An 18,375-nucleotide genomic window follows, 5' to 3' on the forward strand; every position below is an offset into this window, starting at 1 on the left:
AACTCTATCAGAGGAGCGCTTTATATGAGGACATGAAGCTTCATATGAGGAGCACTTTACATGGGTAGCACTTAACAAGTTTAGCAGTTGAAAAATATCCAAACTGTAGTATTCAACATAGGAATAACACAGAAATACTCAAAGCGGCTTGTTTGTAATATTTTTCTAGTAGGCCTGAAAATGTATAATGCACTCTGCCCTCTAGGGGCAAAATGTATGGTTACACTGCATTATGTTCTGCCATTCTGTTTTGTGGTTATGCTCTCTAGGGACTGGCTAAATGGTCACATGACCATGTTTCTAACAAATTACATTTTAATAGCAGTGCTCTCTAGGGGCTGTTCTGAGAAGCTGGCCTGGTTTGTAGTGGGTACCAGAGGTATTTACCCCTTATACCAGGTCCAGTGATCCAACTTAGTGAAATGTAGGCAGTGTTTCTAGCAGCTTAGGCTGTCTAGAGGTAGCTGTAGCAGAGCAGCTTAGGCTGAACTAGGAGACATGCAAAGCTCCTGCAATACCACTATAGTTACACAGTACTTATACACAATAAAAGACAATAATCAGTGTTACCAAAAATAAAGGTACATTATTTTAGTGACACAAGGCCAAACATATCTTAGAGGCAATACTCCTACTGGAAGTAAGTATTATACACAATGTATACACCAGTAACCAAAATCAGGTAAGTAAACAGTCATAGAATAGTGCAAACAGTAGAAAATACAATAGATTGCAGTGGGCCTAGGGGCAACACAAACCATATACTAAGAAAGTGGAATGCGAAAGTCGGATTCCCCCCTAGGCAAATGTAATGTGTAGAGGGGCACTGGGAGTGCAAGAAAACACCAAAGGTAAGTAAAATACCTCACCCCAGAGCCCAGGAACACAAGTTTCCTCAGAACACACTACAAGTCGTGATAAAGATTTTTGCAAGAATAAAAGCAAGACTGCAAGCATGGATGGATTCCTGGACCTGAAGACCTGTGGAGAGAGGAGACCAAGTCCAGAAGTCAAAGAAGAGTCCAGGAAGAACAGGAGCCCCTGCCAACCTGGAAGAAGATGCAAAAGTGGATTCTCCGGTTGGAAGAAAAGTACAGAAGAGCACCAAAGAAGATGGCTGTGGGTTCCTGCTTGGTGCAGGAGATGTCCCACGTCATGTAGTTGGATGCAGGCTGTTTGCGTCACTGGATTCTGCCAACAAGCCTTGGTTCAAGCAAGTTTGCGGTTTGCGTCAAAAAGGAGCTACCTGGACCCAGGAGGGACCTGGGGTCTCAGCTCATACCAAGGAGACAAAGGGAGGCTCTCAGCACTTCAGAGAGACCTCCGAAGACCAGGCAGCACCTACGGGAGTCCCAGGACACGGGGACAAAGGAGTTGCAAAGTGCAGTCATTGCAGCACTACAAAGAAATGTCCCACGCCGCCCGAGAACAACTCAGCAAGTTGAGCGTCACAAGAGGGAGTGCTGGGGACCTGGTTTATGCTGTGCGCAAAGGATTCTTGAAAGAAGTGCACAGAAGCCCAAGGAGCTGCAGAAGACGCTATGCACAGGGGTACTGTCACAGCACGGGGAGACAAGTTCTTACCTCCACCAAATTTGGACAGCTGGACCTTTGGACAGTCTGGGTCACTTCAGTCCACCACCTGTATTCCAGGGAGCAAACTCGTCATCAGGAGAGGAGTCCCACAGTACCGATCGTCGTCGCAGAAGGGTGCCTGCAGGAGCAGGGAAGTGACTCTGTCACTCCACGGGAGATTCCTTTGGCTCTTCTGGTGCAGGGTGAAGACTGGCAGTCCTCAGAGCGTACACACCTTGGACACTGTTGCAAATGCTGGCTGGAGCTGAAGCTGCAGGTCACAGGAGTCATCCTGGATACTTTGTTGGAGTTACAGCGGTTCCTGAAGCAGTCTGCGGTTTATCCAATGGTCAGAAGCTGAAGCAGAGGATGCAGAGGAGTCCTGGAGGAGTCTTGCAAACCAAATCTGAGGAAACACCCAGAGGAGAGACCCTAAATAGCCCTGAGTGGGGGATTGGCTACCTACCCAGGAATGCACTCAGAAGGGGTCTCTGACGTCACCTGCTGGCACTGGACACTCAGAGGTCTCCGGAGTGTCCCAACACCTTGGAATCCAAGATGGCTAATGCCAGGGTCACACTGGAGGAGCTCTGGGCAACACCCCTGGGGTGGTGATGGAGAGGGGAGTTGTAACTCCCCTTTCCTTTGTTCAGTTTCGTGCCAGAGCAGGGACTAGGTGTTCCTGAACCGGTGTAGACTGGCTTATGCAAGGAGGGCACCATACACTAGGGACTAATAAGGGGGTTCCAGTGTGCCAATCAGAATTGGAATCTAGAGTCACTAAACTCTAGTGACAAATTTGGTAAGTAGAGAGAGCATAATCACTGGAGTTCTGGTTAGCAGAACTTCAGTGACACAGTTAAGCATACTGACAACACACATAGGCCACAACCTATGAGCACTGGGGTCCTGGCTAGCAGGATCTCAGTGAGACAGGCAAAACACACTGACAAATTGGGTTTTATACTGGGGTCCTGGCTAGCAAGATCCCAATGAGACAGTAAAAACCCACTGACAAACACTCACAAGCAGGCCAAAAATAGGGGTAACCATGCTAGAAAGAGGCTACTTTCTCACACTTGAGTACCACTTAACAAGTGTAGCAGTTGAAAAATATACAAACTGGAGCATTTAACACAGGAACAACACAGAAATACTCCAAGCGGCTCTCCCGGCACAGCTGGGAAAGGGGGACAGCAAAAAAATTGGCTGTCTCGCCAGTCAGTGTCTGTTTAAGTTCTCTCATAGCTGTAACTTTTGTTTTACAGCTGGGAGTAGTTTGTGTTTTAAGGGCCTTGTTTGTAATGTTATTCTAATAGGCCTGAAAATGTATAACACACTATGCCCTCTAGAGGCTAAATGTATGGTTACAATGCATTATGTTCTGCCATTCTGTTTTCATGTGGTTATGTTCTCTAGGGACTGGCTAAATGGTCACATGACCATGTTTCTAACAAATTGAATTTTTATAGTGGTGCTCTCTAGGGGCTGTTCTGAGCATCACAGTCAAGATACTACAATATTCGCTGCACTCGGAAACTTGCCCCATAATACTTTGCGGGTCATTCCTTTTACACAACATTCTTGCCTATAACTCACAGCACAATGTGCTCTTTCTGTCTAGGTCATCTCTCGGTCCCCACAGTAGGGGGGGGCGGCAAAATAATAATATAAAAAATATAATAGATAATGGCAATAATTTAATTTTGTCCTGCAAATAGAGGAAGAAGGTAAATGGAGATGCTTTAGTTGTATGCAGAGCCACTGGACTTATATGGTAGAGAGGACCAAATTATGCATCAGGGTTGACAAATTTATGTGGCAAGATAAGTCCAGTTATGCTTTTACAATGCCAATAGCTATAACTGAAGCAAATGCGAGACCTAGTGCATTGCAAATGCTTGTTTTACATGATGAATGAACTTTTCAGAAATATTTCATAAAGGTTTAAGAAATAGAATCTTTTTAAACATACAATTATTCTAATAGCAGGGGCTGTGGAACGTAAATGGCCACTACGGGGCAGTAACATAAATTGAGAATACATGTATGGATCATAAAAATAAAAAAAAATGTAGTAATGTTTTTTCTAAACTGTGAGAGTATATTGCATGTTGCTCATATCGCCACTGGCGGAGAACACATACGCTTCAAAGTAAATTATAGCTCACTGCAATTACTTGGTACAATTCTAGGGGTTGATTTTTGTCACGCATTCTGTCAGTTAAACAGATGTGCAAAATTGCATATATTTTAATGACATTTTGTGAGGTTGCATAAAAATGTTGTGAATCTTTGTGAAATTACGATACCACTGCAAAATTTGATTTGTTAGTATCTTACATTATTTTCGTTTTTTTACGTGAGTGCCCACTTCGTGTCAAAAGATTCGGGCAAGAGACTAGTTAAAGCAGAAAATGTATCTGTAAGACATTTTCTCCGAAATTAGTCTCTCACATGAAACAATATGTGAAATAGAGAAATGTAAAATTTCTAGCAGTTTCACGAATTTTGCATAAAGTCACATTCAGGAATGTTAATTTTTGCAGGAGCAATTACAATTTTGCCCTGAAATAGACAGATTGACATGAAACAGCATACAAACGAGTTTGGCAGTGGAACAGAATGGCCACCCTTTTCTAGAGATAACTTAATTTGAATTCTCTGGATTAAACGTCAATACTTGCTCCCCCAGGGATAAAAACACAGCTTTTCTCACCAGCTGGTACTTACAGAAGCTACGACTGGTGTTCAGTCTAGTCCAGTCTGCCTTCACATCAATATTTGATGTTCCCTAAATACACTTTTAGGGGCCTTTATAGCAATCAAGAGAGGCAGGTAAGTGCAGGATCACAGAATGGATGAGTTAATGCACAACAGGCCATATGTGTTCGCTGCACAGGCTCCAAGGGACCCAGTTACAGACAGGTACCAAATCCTAGTCCAGCGGTCATTTTGGCAGCTGGAGCCCAGGGTCGTCGGAAGGTGAAGCCTTATACTGAATGCCAAACAACGTTTTAGCTGCTCCTGACTTCCAATGGGTAAAGTAATCTGGATGTCAAGGCCGTTCTTTGAGGGAGATGTGGATGTGTCGCATCACAGCAGGTCAACACAAGATTGAACTTAAAATGAAGCGTAAACGTCTAGTCAGTGTTGTTATATTCTAAAAAGAATATGATTTTTTTCACAATGGTGAGTGCAGTAAGGGTAATTAGGCTAAGTGTAATAACCAGGACCCTTTTGAAGCTTTAACCCTTGACCTCAGATTCTGGTGACGTTTGGAAACTTTCCCTTTATGTTTGTGTTTATTTTTTATACCACTCATCAGTGCTAGAAATAAATCAACCCTTAAAGGTGCACAACACCACATGAAGCAGAATAATATAGGCTGCACTGCTCCAGGTCCCGCGTTTTGATTTCCTGTAGGTATATGGGCCATGTGGCTATAGGAAGCTATCAGGTGCATGCCTATAGTTTTTCACCGATGGCTAAACTTGGCTCCTGAACGGGAGCAATTTACCAGCTGCCACTCAGGGATAAAAGGGATAAAGTACTGCAGGTAACAGCTGCACACCGATGACTGCCTGCGGCGGGGGAGGACTTCTACTACGTGCATTCCCATTGGTCACCTAATGCTGCTCAGAACTCTGAACCACAAAGGGATAATTTCCCCCTAGTATGGCGGACCCCTAAAGTTACCCTTTCTTCTGTTTCTAATCTTCTCAAGCTTCACTTGAAGACAGTGAATGAGTTCCAGTAGGGTTGTTAATACTTTTTTTATTATTGTTTCATAAAGCATAAACTCCACCCAGTTGGGTTTAGAGTGCTGTACAGAAGAGGATGTGAGAACGCCAGGCATGAGTCAACCTTGCATTGTCTGGTGATGTAACTGCAAAATTACTTACAGCGCTGTGTCAATCAGACAGTAACAGAGGATTACAGTACGAAGAATGTAAAGATAATAGGGGATGCATAAAAGCGTAAAGGAATAACTATGTAATCAACAAACAACATAAAATAGGAGCATTGCCCAAGGTAAAAATGTACAAATCAGTTAGCATATACGATCTTTGTTATACAAGTACTAGGCTTATGGGTCCCAGGATCACATTCTCTGGTACCTCACAATAAGGATGCTAAATCTCAGACAGGCTTAGGCCCTGATTTATACTTTTTTTGTGCCACATTACTGGCATTTTTTGATGCAAAAGCTGCACAATTTTATTTTGTAAGCTTGCGCCGATTTTGCGTCAATAAATGACGATAATGAGGTGCAAAACAAGTAGAAATCAGCGCCTAAGAATACTCAAAGAAAGTAGACTCCAACATTTGTACATACCCCTGAACGAAGGTATTTGGCTCACCACAGGCTGGTTGTGTCTTTGTCCTTGACATCTCACGAGTGTAGGGCGGCAACCAGTCTTGTCACTGACGCATGAACATAGCTTCCTGGTTCTTACTGCGTCAAGGGCCCTCTGAGGTTTATGAAGGTTCTTCTATTGCCAGAGCTTCAGTTAGAAGGACTGGATCTTGGCAGTGATGATAGGCTCTTCAGAGCAGTATTCTTGAGAGAGGCAGTCAGTCTCTCCACCTTTCATTGGAGAGCATACAGACATGGTGGGTTCCTATCTTGGTTTGGACTCTTTACAGTGGCACAAGGTCTCAGGTGGGAAGAAGGTCGGTTTCTATCCTCAGCTTTGGGTCCAGTATACAGCACAAAAGAAGACAGTGCAGCTAAGAAGAACGTCCAATACAAAAGGCAATATTGTTCAAATATTTTTTGGGACTAGTTAGAACACAGTGGATCCCTTTCAGCATACTGTTTTTTAGATATTGAAGATTTGTTGCTGTTAACAAATCAAAAGCTGGTTGCTTCATGGATCAAAGCCTGGGAGGACGAGGTATGTTGCATTATCATTTGTCAGGCAGGGCTAGAAGTGTCTGGAGAAGGTTCTGAATTCTTCAATGACAACATGTTAATCAGCACAGTGGTGATCTAGTTCACTCAAAGTGGCACACTTCTTAAAACAGGTATATGCTAAGGTCTATGTGAGGAATGTGAATTGGATCCCAGGTAAATTATCCTATTCATAATACTGGGAACGTGTGAACAGGGCCTGAGTGGCAAGGAATGGAGGTGCTGCATATAAGACGTGAATTGGGGATAAAGGATCTAAGACTGTGAGATTGTTTAGTCTTCTGAATCTCTGAATCACTAGTTCGTCTTTAACACTTGGGGATCACAGATATACACAGAACACCTCTTTAGTTGTCCTGACCCCTCACTAATACACACTTATATACCACACACTCCATGCATTGCCCAACATAATGGACGTCAGATGGCAAAAGAGTCAAGCACTTACTAGTATTTGGTTGCTCAGGTAGAAAGACCTCTGCATCACAATATCACTTCCAGGACCACCAGGCTTTTGTTAACACATTTCCACTCTGGCGGGACAGTGGCCACCCTACTGCAGGAGAAGATACACTTTTGGTGTGGCTCTTCTCTTAACTCTGTAAACAAGGGGAGCTGCTAGTGAGTGCCAGTCATAAAAACACAGTGTGGCACCAGAACACCGATGTCAAAATATCAAAATTTGGATATTGACTATAGAAAATATCGCCTCATTGGAAGTAGTATTAAAAAATCTACACCCAATGAGACAATATTTTTAAATGATATTTAGAGCACAATATTTATCTCAGAAGCTATTTTGTATGAGATAATATTCATACCCAGAAACACACAGCACTACACTGCTGACTGCGATATGTCTGATAATAGCGAAAAACGCAGTGCTGGTCAGAATGTTGTTTCCAGATGATCACAAATGCCAACATAAAAACCGATGATTGTGTTCATTACAGAACACAGGAAACACTAACCGAAGGAGAGCACAGGATATGTGCCATTGACTTATTTGTACATGGGCAGCTTTATATGACATATTGCAAGCCATTCAAATGTACTGACAGCTAAAGTTATACTTTAAGGACTCAGGATTCCATTCTTCCACGACGTGGTCCTGGCACTTACTGTCTCTCCTCCAGGTGCACTTCAGGGGCACAGTGTCGGTCAAACAGTGTTCTCAGTGACCGATATTGAGATTACATTTACAGGGTTAACAGAACATTCCAGCCACACATTGCACCCGTACCTTTCTGCTGTAAGGTGAAAATGTGCCACACCCTGGTTTTCCTACTGGAACCTGCGCAGTCCATTTTCCTGCTATGATATTTATGGGCTAGACCATACACTTAGGGTCTGCTGCAGGCCATGCACACTGGAATCGCCAATTACTTCCGTATTTAGGGATGCCATGTTGGGTGCAGTGACGACAATACAACACAACTTAGCAAATTATTTTGAACTATTGTACAACTCTGATAACAGAACTTGGAGTTCTACTCTTTCTGGCTTCACATGCTGTCATAGCTTTCTGTACAGTGCTCAACCTCTTGGGTGCATTTTTCCTAAGTCTAAAGAGGTCTGTACCATAACTACTGATAAAAAACGAAATAGTGAACCAGTTTGATTAATATTGTCCACATGCAGGGTACTGATCTTTGATCTTAATGGAAGAAGGACTTCTATAATTTAGCCCCTTGTCTTTTCCTTTTTACTGTCAAGCAACAGTACAGTACTTGTAACCAATAAGTCACAATCTAACTTGTGTATTAGATCAAAGACACAGGTACTACCCGTGAGAGTTAGTGTATCATGTCCTGTACCTCTTCACCATCTGCGGTGCAAAGGGACAACTGCTCAACAATTTCATCTTAACAGTTTCCCCCAGGGCACTAGACACTGGAAGCAGTCCAGAACCTTACAGGCAGTAAAACCGATGACCCAAGACACTGGTAAAAAACAAGGTCTCCATTTTCATTGACACTGTGGGTTTAGGTTGTACCACATTCATGGCTGCACAGTTGGGCCGCGGTTCAGAGGAGTTTTAGAGTACCTATAGCAAAACCTACCTAGAAGCTCCATCTTTTTGTGCCGCACCACCATGCCTTAAACAGTGTTAAGTTGCTGTTATCTTCCATTGGTTAGTTTCCCCGATTCCAAGGCAGAGCTAAAATGCTCAAGCCGTAGCCGGTCATCCTTATCTATCACAGATTTTCACAATCACTAGCCAGTCAACACTCTTCACTCTTCATCCTTACATCACACAACTCTAGAGCCCTTCAAAGTCTACAAACTGCACATCTTTAACTTTGTACCATGCACACCAATGATGAGTTCCTATAGTCACTGGCACTACTCATTCTGTCTTTTTTTCTGTAATTGAACCTGGCATTCCACATTCCTACCTTCATGCTGTCATTGCGGTGGTCCATTTGTGCCTTGCATTTTGCTCACCGCCACCACCTCACTCTTAAAGTCATTTTTATGTTCAAGAGCTCCACTATCCCCACTGCCCCCACTCTTTTAACCTTTTCTGTCCACAGGGAGGTAGGAGGTTCTAGAGTCATTGGCAGCCAGTATTACACCTTTTAATGTTTATTAACTCTTCCGTCTCCATATTTTGCCTTTGTCGCTCACCATACAGAAATATAGCTTCTAGAACAAGTGCTTTTTTGATTGGTATTGAAATTCTTCTTCTTTTCCATTTTGTTCAGTGGACAGATCTGTTTTCGTATTCTTGGTATTTGATCTTAATTATTATCTTTTCTCATTACTTCTTGCCTTCTTCAATGGCCATTTAAAAAAATAAAATACAATCATTAACTCACTTCCAGTAAACCTACTCATAACATCTGATTTTTGAGAGATGTATAAAAGCCCAAACCGTTGCAGTGCCATCTTAAAAATGTTGGGGGTATTGGGACAAGAAATATTGTGGTGGCTCCTGTTTGACACAACTTTGAATTGTATTATTCTGTCTTGCTAATTCAAGCCGTACGTTGCCTAACAATATTGAATGATATGTTAAATGTTAAAATACACAAACACATAGAAGTGAGATAGGGAGAAATGTCACCTTCTCCCGGGGCTCCTTGGAAGGTGGGGACCCTGGGCAGCTGTCTACTGTGCCAGTTCCTTAAAACATCTCTGAGCCCAGAAGACCTGTCTGGTCTGGCAGGTTTTTGGATTACATCAAAGCCTAGTGCTCTCTAACGTTGTGCAGTGTCCTTAACTGGAGACAAAATAAGTGGAGGGGTCAAAGTTTTTTAAGAGCTGAGACCTCTGCCAGTGCTACTGAGTAACAAGGCTGCTTGGCCTTGATTCCACCTCAGACCTCTTTCTTTGAATTCTTGACACTGTATCGCACTGTTGGAGGCTCTTTTTCATCCCCACCATTTCTCTTTGGCACTGCTTTCCTGTCTTTCCCTTTACTGCTCCCTTTTGTTCTTTGTCTGGCTCTAGTTCAATATCTGATGAAGCCAAGTTAGCCCTCGTCCACAGAAATCAGTGCGGGTTCCAGGGGCGGCTCCTCCATTAGGGGGAGGAGTTTTGCCCCCCGCCAGCAGCTGCAAACCTTTTACCAAAAAAAAACAAAAAAACTATGAGGTGTATTTATAGGCCCCTAGCGCCACATCAGCGTCATTTTTCGTGACGCTCCTGTGGTTCTAAGCACTATGTCATATTTACAAGGTGGCATTAAGCCACTTTTTGTGTCTTAACGTCTTCTTGTAAACACGGCCCCTTCCCACGCAGCACTGTGCGTGGAAGGGGCATGCAATGGGTGTTGCTTTGGGCGTGCTACAGCAACATCCATTGCATTTTGACGCTGCCTCAGATTAATGAAATTTCATAAACCTGAGGCAGCGCCAAAATCTAACACCACCCCCAGGGGTGGCGTCAGCAGGGCGCAACGAGGAGGAATACTTTTATTCTTCCTCATTTTTTGCTTTTTCTATGCATGCTGCATTGTACAGCATGCATAGAAAGAGTAAAATGCCAGGAATGTTTGTTTATGTGCTGGAAGGTGTCCCTGCCTGCACATAAACAATCATTTGAAAATTACACTTTGGCACTTTGGTGTGTGCTGCATTGTGCAGCACACACAGAAGTGCCAAAATGCCACTGGTGATTGTTTATGTGCAGGGAGGGACAACCTTCCAGCACATAAACAATCACATCCCTTAATGCAGACATCCTTGCACGATGATGCAAGGATGCCTGAGTTGGCTCTGGCAGCTAAATTTAGCGCCAGCGCAGGGGACAACTTAGGGGTGTGCTGTATTCACTTAAATATGGCGCAACCCTGCGTTTCTAAAGTGATGCATCGTGGCGCTGCCAATTTTGGCGCAGCAATGCGCTGCGCCACTTTTCCATAAATCTGGCCCTATGTTTACTATCATTTTGTTTTGTAAAAGGGGCGAGCCACATGCTGTGATGTGCACTGAGGGGGACTGCTCACTCTCGGGCCAGCCAAACACACATGCGCAGTAGGGTCTCTCCAGCCCGGCAACCATAGGCTCCCAGTGCCCACCTCCTGCAATCTCTGGCACAAGTTAAAAAGTGTTTAGGCATCTCCTAGGATGCTGTGTTCCCTGCCTTGTGCTTCTCAACCTCCTTCAAGCACTTGACCAAGCCTTAGGTCAGCGCTTAGTGCTACTCACCATATTATTATTAAATATATAAATAAATACCTTATGGAATGAGCAGTAGTATAATTCTATTTGTATGTGCTCCTATCAGTGATATGTCTCTATAGCTTTCCCAGGCTTCCTAGCATTCTGCTGTCTGACACGTCATAGGATGCTCCGCTTAGGGAACGACACTTTCTATTTGGTGTGTGATGGTAATGGACAATAACATAAATGGTCATGTTACATTGCGGCGTGACAATGTTTTATTATGAAGGGTGATAGAATATGCTTCTAGTATAGGCGTGTAGACGAGGCGTGGCCAGGGGGATTTTCTTAGGAATCTCGTGTGTTGGTTGAATGTCTTTGGCCCAGCCAGAAGGGTAGCAAGGTGTTGCTAACTAGATGCAGGGTATGAGCGGTCATGCAAATGTGTGTGCTGCTTTATCTAGAGTGTTCTGTTGCATTTGCAATGTGGATATTTCCTCAGTGTCCACGATCTTTCCATTCTGATTACAATTTATAGTATTCTATATTATTATACTTTATAGCCCCCAGCAATTTTGATATATTACACCTGCAGTGCCTCATTTCTTTTAATATCTAGCTCTAGATGATTACTTCTTTTAATGCTGCAGAATATTCTGTTATTCTTTCGACGATTCCATTAATACATATTCTATTGATTCATCTCTCTCTCTCATTTAAGGCAGCTCCAGCCTTTTTATCTTTTGATTTCCTCCTTTTTCCCTTTGCTGGGCTGTATATTTTCTGCTGACCACCACCGCGCACCGGTGGGCTTTACAGCAGTTTTTTAATCGGAGAGACAACTGGCAATGCAGTCGCCTTTTCTTTTGATGCTGCCAGAGCACGAATCAACAAGCCTAGAATCCTTGAAAAGCGCCGGACTTTCCACTGCAGCACAGCTTTTATTCTGAAAGCAAAACAATCACATTAATGAACAATACCTTCTAGCAGAAAATTCCCTTTTGTAATAACCAGATGAATGTAACACTTTTGTTGTCGAATATCTGCAGAGAAATGGAAACAGTTGGCTGTGTCAATTAGTGGGAAGTCTGAGGAAATAATGCTCTGGCTAATGCTTCATTGCTCACCACCGAACTGGACAAACGTGCCGAATTCAAAGCTGTAGATTTGTATTTCTTGCACTGATTGAATCCATTGGAACTGACTGCCCCACATCACAGTTCCATTGGCACAGTCATTTTCCTCTGTGCACATTTACTTCATTTACTCTCCTCAGACTAGATGCTGCGGAATCTGCACATGGTCACTTAAACCACAGGTAGGAAATCTGCAAGTATTGCAGATTTTTCACATTCATAGAGGGAGTGTTAGGGTGGGAAGCATGAGTATCCTCAAAGTGGGGGCAGTAACATCATACCTTACATGGTTAACAGCTGAAGTATTGAAGGCGGCCATAGCCGGGTTAGAAAATCACAGTGGCAGGCAGGCATGAGGTTATTAATTGAACTGATATGTATTGAAATCTTTGCAACATTCGATAACCTGCTTCCTCTGCAGGAATATCAATGGCAAAGTATTCTTATTCGGGCTTATCGTCATTATTCTCCATGTATATTTTCCTAACTCAACACGTATCTTAATCTGTAGATGCAGTCTAACTGTATACCATTATGCATATAATGTGTCTATATTTACTTTATGAAAACACTCAATCAGGCAGACAGTGAGACCGGGCAAAAACCTGAATCAACTTAATATTTACGGAAAATGGTTTGCTCCTGTAAATTCTGCAGGATGCACTTACAATGATCGAGAACACGGTCACCGTTTCGGAGGCTGACAATGATCTACCTATCGTGGGATACTTGATATTTTATTCAGTTTTAACTTTAATTTTGATGGAGAATCACATATACAGTAAGAAATCAAGTTTATAATTTAGTCCATATAAACATTACATTTAAATACATCATTTAGAGCCAGTCCGAGCATCAACAACTTCATAGCTAAAAATACCTTTAACAAAATTCTTAAGAAACATACTAGTGACAACAATACTAAATGATTACTTAGGGTAAAAAGAATAACCGAGCAGCTTCAAACGACATACAAATGGAACACAACAATAGACGTAAAAACAATCTTCTTAGTTTCAGTTTTTTGGGACATATAAGAACTTGAGACAGCAGTTATTCTCACATTCAAATCCTGATAATTGTATAGAACAGGAAGGCCTAAGATAGTATATGCTTATGTTGAGGATTTGAGACAAATGTAAATAACTACTAACACCCGACATAGTTTTCAATCTCCCCAGCAGCATTAATGATTTCTGCCCTCCCTATGTCAAGTCTTCTTCAGCCAAGTTCAGGAGTATGCTTCCTTTTAGGCAGAAGTTGTTAATCCCCCAAACAAAGAGAAAGAAATCTGATTCACAGAAAATGTCATACTTTGGGGCCAAAATAAGTAGCTCTAGCCTATATTTTTTGGCCAAAACCGAGTTGCTATCCACCAGTTCCCAAAAAAGAACCTCCAACTGATACATAATCCTTCTTATACATGTTTCAAAATTAGGGGAAACCATATGTCTCGGCAGTAGCATGTAATGATGAAAGCCCAAACTCCAACTTCAGAGCCTGGATCACCATACACTTGGGCAACCCAAATACTTTCTTAAAGAGCCTCCCCTCACATCTGTCGTAATATCAGAAGAATCCAAAGGAGTTATAGGACATCTGTGCAGAACAATGGGAACCGTTTAGTCATGTACACCCATTTTAGTGGTGCTACACAAGTCCCACCATACTGACTGTGAAATCTATTTAAATGTCCCACCAACATCAAGACATTACTGGCAATGGCTTCCTTATGGATTTTTTCTGCAAAACATCAGTTGAATGCAACTCCTAACTACCTATATTCGTTGATAGTGGTCAAATGATTACCACCTAGGAAGCATGTAGACTTTCCCTACGTTTTCGAAAGATAAGGGCCTGATTTTTTGCTGGGTCAATTGTCAATCTATTAATACTGCAATGATCAATCAATAAATACACTTGGCGTTGTAAGCCTGACGTGGTTCTATCCTGGACCAGAGGTTCATCAGCATATAGGAGAATGTTAATACATTTTGAGCCCACCATCAGAGGACAACTCTGAGGGTATAAAGATCTCCAGGAGGTCATGCAGAAGTCAGGAGAAAAGCAAGGGGGCATATCGACATCCCTGAGTTAATCCAATTCCAATTTAAACTCTCAATGATAATGCACATTTTCTGGTTTTATCATGGTTCAAATGGAGTGAAACTGGCTAACAGACCCTCTGGGATTCTCAGGGTTCCAATTTATACTACAACAGACCACTGTCAACAGAATCAAAAGCCGCTCAGAAGTCAAAGCCTACAAAGTTCTTCCATCTGCTATCACTGATTTTCTGGTCTAACACCAAAAAGCAAAAAATATGGCGATTCTTTGTTCAAACATGTCCCGCTCCAAGTGATTTATTAATTTCCTTGCACAAGATGAAATAAAAGGACACAATCAAAGGTCTTACTCTTAGTGTGAAAAAGGAAACGGGCAATATGAATTTGGGTCGTTTCTGGAGCCTAAATGAAACATCTGTTGTGTATGGGAGCCTAACAAAGAAGGGGGGTAATACACTGTTAAAGGAGCTTTTTTAACAAACGTATATGGCAACCCCTTCCTCCCCCACTCGCCCCCGATCAGGGGTTCTGCTTTCTTTAATGTCATTACTACGTTAACTATTTGGCCCACCGAAATCCTTTTTAACAAATCGTCCTGTCACCACTAATTAGCTACTCGTAGGGTCTTTGAATAATTGCACCAGACGGTGTCCCACACATAAACGACATAGATGAACGTTGATAAGACAGCTCAGTGGTATATTTCATCCACTGCAGATATCTTGGTGTAACCTGAAGCTCCAAGGTTCTAAACCGGTTGGTCCACTTAGACGTTCATCCTTGCAAATTGAATAAAATTAGAACCCTTAACATGGGTAGTATTTAACATCAATATTAGTGCCTAGAGTCCAGGCATATGGTAGAGTCTGGTTGTAAAGGAAGCAATTATTATTTAATATTATTTACAATCTTTCCTGTGCCTACTGCTATTCCCCTAGACCACATGTTCCCGTTTTGTATTTTTTATTGCAAATAACGGTTCCTATTAGCAATTATGCATTGTTTAAGCCAAGGCTGAAAACTTCAACCATCCATTGATTAGCTTTTTTAATCACTATGAACCTATTTATTATTATTAGTTGAGGTAGGTACAACACGGCATTTGGATGGAAATACGTGAACACTTGATGAAGCAGAAATGAAGGTTTTACATTTATTAACGCATAAATGTAGTGCTGACATAATCATGTGTGACATTAACCGAACTAATAAAGATTGTACGGGGACAAAATGTGCCCTCAGAGTAGTTTGCCAACATTTATATGCGTGCTTTATATAACGTGGTGTATTAGAATTGCACTAATCCGACATAATCATAAACGTATGCTACGATTTGCTTGTTTGAAATGTTTTTTAGCTTAGCATTACTTTAGCGGAGGCTTTGGCTTAGTTGCCTGGTCTCACGGTTTAGATGTTCGTATTTTTCCAATGTGCTATTACACGTGTATTTCTGCTTGAAGCTGTACTTTTCCACAGAAGCTGTTCACATGCTTATCTTAAAGTTAGTGCCAGCATGGCATATTTTCTCTTTAATTCAAGGTCGACTTGCAGGTGCGGACAATGGAGGCTCTGAGAGTAAGCTAATCGAGAGACAATGTTGCAATTTGCGTACCCATCTCCAAGGATAATGTATGCTTAAGTAAAAGCTTGAGAACTGTCGTTTTTGATTGGTCAATTTGAAGCTAACCTATGAACCCTCCAATGGAGACCCTACTGGACTTGAACTGTTGTCTATAAAACCCAGGTGCACGAGAAGAAGGTAGCCATTACCAGCTCGATACCCGACATTTTGCAGACTTCGTAGCTATTATGGCCCACTTTGCTGCGACGCCATTTTGAGAGACTTTGATGCTTTCTCTAGTCGAGAGAAAGAGACTTTAATGATTCTTGCCCTAGAGACTTTAACTTTGATTTGTCCCTTTGCATGAAGTAGTAGTTTTACCTTGCCGCCGTGAGGCAATTGCCCCGTTCGCCCTTGCCCTTTTGCCCCGTCCCATGCTGATCGAGAAACGGTACCTGTGAGACGAAGACTTCATTGATTGCTGATCGGAATTGGTAATTATGAAAGGAAATTGTAAAATTGCATTGTGTTTCTTTTAGGTAACCAACTGCTGATTTTGATAAGGACCCTAGCTAGGAGTTTTCTAAATTAATGTTGCTAAATTGTTTTGCATGAAGTCCCACATGCCGATGCTAATTTGAGGTTAGATGAGGATTCCATATGTCGCACGATGCAATTTGAGGTCTTGTTATGCTGACTAAATGTACGCCATTAGCCCATTACAGATTATCGTATTAGTGCTTTGCATTGCCACTATCGAATGCCTTGTGATTCAAATGCTACATAGATTACACTTGTTTCGACGATATGGACAGCTATTAATGTTCATTTATGTTTATCATTTGGTGTTGAGACACATTTATATTGTGCTAGCTTTGTTAATATAGGGAAATAAATTCACTAACTTTGCAATAAACTGGTGTGGTTATTCCTGGCTGAAAGGTCAGGGTTCGCCAAAATGTATTCTGGATTAATTGTTAAGTGTTATGTTGTTCAAGGTGTTGCTTATGTTCGTTATTGATTATCGATTTGAGGTGATTGATCGATTAAGAGTACAGAGAGTTCCCACTAAGTCAAAAGATTCATCGACCTAAAGAGCGTCCGAACGCAGGTAAATTGTTACCACGTTCCGCTCTATCAGTAGATGGTAGCAGAGGACGGTTACGTCTTTTGGGACCCTGTACTAGTAGAGTACATGGTGTCGAATTAACGGTTACGCATTTTTTGAGACCCCACTCGAGAAGTTGAATTAGATTTTTCTTGGGTAAAACAGATTGACAGAATGATGATGGGCTAGGTTCACCACGACTTTCCCAGGATCTCGAAGCTTGCGAATGGAGAGAAAGGAGATGTGGAAACAGCGTTGGCAGTACTAGTGATGGTATGAGTGAAGTTAGGGTTTTGCGCTTGCACAGCTTATTGCCGCAGGGTGTGTAAAAAGGTTGCGAGGATTTTCTTTTTAAGGATAGCGGAGGTGCGACTCCGAGTGTAGAAGTAGAGAAGTCGTCGAACTTCATAGAGATATCGGAGGTGCGGCTCCGAGTGTGAGAGTAGGGAAGTCGTCGAACTTCATGTGCGTCTGGCGCTTTGTGCATAAAAAGGTCCACGTGGTTGTTGTTGTTGAGACGGGCCCTGCGAGGTCAAGAGACTCCGGAGTATGTTGATCCATGTTGTGGTCTGGGCGGTTTAGTAGGTTGATCGGGCGTGGTCAACGAGTCGGGTACGTGTGTTAGGGAGTGATAGAAACTTCGACTTCGGGCTTTGACAAGATTCTAAGTGCACTAGAACAGATCATTGACAAGTTGAGAGTAGGTCTGCGGGTCAGATTTGCTTGCGAATGTGGGGACTGAGAAAGACGGAATAGCGGCCAGAGGCTAGTGAAAAGTCCCGAGGCTAGTGAAAAGTCCCTAAGGTCCTGAAGCGATTATGTTACCCTTCCTGTAGTAAACCGACAGATCTGTTTTAGTTTTGGTAGCTCGCGATATATGCAAGAAGTTGTTACGGGAGGAACTGAGTGAAGGAGGATTAGCCGCGAGGCTTTGTCAGCCGCAGTGTGTGTGAGTGTGACGTCACTAGGAGCCGCGCTGGGATAGGTTGGTTGGAGAGAAGGGTCGCGCACGGATTGGACGCAGTCCGTGGGACTCGATTGGAAGGGGAAAGGCAAGTGAAGAGTATTCCGGGAATTAAAGTCACCTATTGATTACAAATTTTGTGGAATAAAAGTGAGCTATTGAGTATAAACTTTGGAAAATAAAAGACGAGAAGATGAAATTCCTTAAAGCATTCAGAAGCGCGATGAAGGGGGAGTCTTACATTAAAGCGAGTGTAGGAGAGGAGACGCCGCCCGAGGGTACACCAGCTTACATTGTAATGGAGGAAAAAGGGGTAGCTCCGTGTCTTTGGCTAAAGCAATGGCACAAACTGACAGAGAAACATGGGAGCGTAGCATTCCCGATACATGGGACATTCAATATAAGGATCCTAGAGAATTTGAGATTCACGATGTATG

General features: G+C 42.5%; 1 protein-coding gene across 1 annotated transcript in view; it reads right to left on the reverse strand.

Moving 5' to 3' along the window:
- The window catches only part of ARHGAP24 (Rho GTPase activating protein 24), a 1,380,530-nt gene that overhangs the window by 606,879 nt on the left and 755,276 nt on the right, over positions 1-18,375 (reverse strand). The gene's annotated exons all lie outside the window — the stretch shown is intronic.

Source organism: Pleurodeles waltl, chromosome 1_2 (assembly GCF_031143425.1).
Source record: "Pleurodeles waltl isolate 20211129_DDA chromosome 1_2, aPleWal1.hap1.20221129, whole genome shotgun sequence".
NCBI classification, from domain to species: Eukaryota; Metazoa; Chordata; class Amphibia; order Caudata; family Salamandridae; genus Pleurodeles; species Pleurodeles waltl.